The sequence below is a fragment of the Grammomys surdaster genome, unplaced genomic scaffold, assembly GCF_004785775.1.
Source record: "Grammomys surdaster isolate TR1022 unplaced genomic scaffold, NIH_TR_1.0 139, whole genome shotgun sequence".
In the NCBI taxonomy this organism is placed as follows: Eukaryota; Metazoa; Chordata; class Mammalia; order Rodentia; family Muridae; genus Grammomys; species Grammomys surdaster.
Genome location: NW_021604597.1, coordinates 331,018 through 334,611, shown reverse-complemented (window position 1 = coordinate 334,611; position 3,594 = coordinate 331,018).

Sequence of the window (3,594 nt, the reverse complement as noted above, 5' to 3'; positions counted from 1 at the left end):
AACTGTTGCTCTGGGGATCAAACAACTCCCTGGCTTTGTTCAGATTGCTTGTGCAGATTGTCTCTGTGACACTAATGTGTGGAACAGATGATGTGGCCAATTTCATTCCCTTGGAAATGTATAGTTTTAGAAGTCTGTACATAAATCTTATCTTCACATGCCTTGGCAGCCCCATAGCAGAGATTAAGCATGATGCATGTCAAACTGCTAGTTGTGGGAATGTTGTCCTCAAGCCAACTTTAAGTTCCATTGTATCTAAGGCCTCTAATTCCTGAACAATTAGTTCTAAAACATTCATAGAGATAAAGAAATTATTAAATAATTTAGATTTTTCTTAAAATTGGTATTACAAGAGACAATAAAATTCTATCACAAGAGTGTCATATGCATCATGACCTAAATAGTCTGTGTAAAACAATATGAGAAACATAGTTTGGTTGAAGACTTTCTGTGTTTGCTTAGTATGCAATCTTTATAAGAGACATACATATTTTAAAAGTACTTATATGTTTAGAGTGACAACTCAATCTACAAATACCCACGGGTATTCAAGGAATCCAGCAGGTTCTTTTCTAATGGTAAAAAGTGTTCTAGGCATATGGGTTTTGAACCTTGTGAGTCCACCTACATTTAGATTCTAATCAGTTCTAGAACATTCTAGACCATATGCCCTACAACAAATGACTTCTTGCTGTGCTTGGATTTTGTTATAGATGCAGTAGTGGTATTCGCCTCATAAAGTTTTCAGTACTGCAAATATAACATACTTAGAGCATTTCCAGACTACATTAAGATTTGGCTATTAACTAGTTGGCATGTTATTTTGGAATATCTGAATCTGTAGTCTTACATAGAACAGCCACAAAATCTACAATAGAATAACAACTGCAGTTTTAGTTACTTACAGTTTACAACCTACTCTTTTTTGTGTCAGTGACCATTTACTTAATAAACTCAGCATATTAAGACATAACAAATAAAAATGCTTTTTACATAAGTGAAATGCCAATTTTATTTGATATTCCAATTTTTACATAGTTGTGAATTTAGTCATGTTTTAAAATACACAGTCTCAAGTTCTTAAAAGTACCTTTTGAATAATAATTTTTATTCCTGATTCTGAAATTAGAGTGAGATGGAGTATTTTGCCTCTCCACTTCCTCATTTCCTTTTTTTTGTTTAGGAACTAGATCGTTGAGTTTGTATATCCTGTCTTCAAAAACGTTAAAAACAAAGCTTCTTTTGTGGAGTCTTGTGAGCCACAGTTCTGTAACATCCTGAAGCTGCTATGGTTGCTGGAGTAGTTTATCATGAAAAGAAAAGAAATGCCTTTGGCATGTATACATAAAAATGTCAAGAAAACCAAGAAACTCCTGAGCACACAAATAGTCTATTGTGCAGCTTTAGCTTTTACAGAGCACAGTTATGAGGTACCTTTCACAGTATGAAAAGATGGCCCATTTTGTCCCCTCACTGGGTGGGATCAAGCTAGTCAGTACCATTTCTTTACAATCTCTTGAGATTTCTGTGTCCCGCAACCCCTTTGCATGAAAATGAAGCATGAAAGCAGTCAAAACACCTGCTTTACTGACAAGCCTATTAATGCTTTGATTTATCCCTCTAAGTGTGAATTCATCTGCTGCTACTAGAGCCTTGGCTTGGCACATAATTCATCAGATGTTGAAGGTCCTCTTCTATGTCCCAGGGCTTCAACCGTGACTGCCTATTGTCTAAGCTAGTTTGTTAACCCCAAAGTTCTTGACACAGCTGGATGCCAATGTTTTAGATACATGTGGATTTAGATTATTTCTAGTTATTAAGTAAGTGTAAATGACAAGATTAATTGAGAAGGACTCCAGTCTGCTTAGATTTGCAGTTTTTAACTTAGTTAATTAATTAACTAACTTACTGATTAACTAGCAAACTTAGTTTTAGTTACTTAGTTTTAAACTAACTAACTAACTAAACAAATAACTAATTAACAGCAACAAAAACCCTTATGTCTGGGAACCTAGATATAGAAAGCATGCCTTCTGCAGTTTACTTAGAATCCTTATCTCTTGTCATATTTGGAAATGACAAACCATGCTTTCCTTTGTGCATTCTAAACAGGCTAGCCTGAGGTAGGCGCTCCTGTGGCAGAAGCTATGATAAGGAGGATATTCTCAATTTCCTTTAGTCTGTTAAACTTTGGAAAATATCTACAGTAATCATTATTCCTGTACACAGAAGCCATTGTCATAACATATAGATGGAATCCATTAAGACAAATTAACTTATTAATATTAATATTCTGTAGACATCCTGTGTTTAAGACATTACTTGGTAATGTCTTGGCAAGATACCTCTATTATCATACTCATGACAGCAAATCTCTTTTTCTAAATTAAATGTACTTATCTTTCTTTTTGAATAACAAAATCTTTAATAAAAAGATGATATATTCTCATTTATTCCTAGTTTTTTACATACTTCTTAACATACCATTCATAATCTCACAATTTTTCTTAAAAGTTATGCATCAAGCTTCTCATTATATTATCTTACAGAACACTGCAAAAATGTTTCCTTTTTTGCATTAGTAATTTTAAAAACAGTTTTTGATATTTAAAAATAAATGTATATACATACATGCATGGAACAACAATTAATGAAAAAAAGCGACCATGAATTTGAAAGAGAAAAAGGATGGATATATATCAGGGTTTAGAGGGAAAAGTGAAGAGGGGAATAATGTGATTATATTTTAATTCACACACACACACACACACACACACACACACACACACACACACACAATTTTAAGGAGACTAATATACTTTGGACATGAGTCACAGTTTTAAACTCAAACCTATCAAGAACTTTGGGAATAACCCACAAGCGTCAGGGTTTTTCTGGCTAGAAAGCCAGATCCTTTCCTATGATAACAGACAAAGTAATACAGTCACTGGATGACCAGAGAGCTGGAAAGGGAAGGAAAATGAGTCTGTAGAAGAAGATAAATCTGTTAAAATGGTATTAAAGAAAGGGATGTGTAGGAAACTTACACTGACACACTGGGAATCCTGGTAAACATATATACACTTTCACACACACAATTCAATTATGATAAAACATTTATAATTTGACAAAAGTATATTGTGGGCCAGGACTAGGGAGCCAGTTACACTCTGGAGTGGCAGAGGATAGTTTAGTCCTGGATGTGGAGAACTTTCCACCTGTGTCTTTAGGGAAATGAAGTAAATAGAGATTAGAGACATTTCTGTTTGTCAGGCCATAAACAGTACTGGTGCTCACAGAAACCTGTAGTTGCTCCTGGTCCCTGGATGTCTGTCTCTGCTGAGGACAAAGCTCCATAAAACTGAAGGCCAGGAAAGTCTGAGCTTCAAGGGAAGTCAGTTTAAAGGCCCAAGGGAACATCCATATATTTTTCCTTTATTTATGTTTTTTGAAAGTGACCTGGTTTACTGTACCCTGCAGCTCCCTAGCAGAATGATCTTTGTAAAGATTATTAAGTTAACAAAAGAAAACAAAGGAAAGCCAAAACCAAACCAAACCAAACCAAACCAAACCAAACCAAACCAAACCAAACCA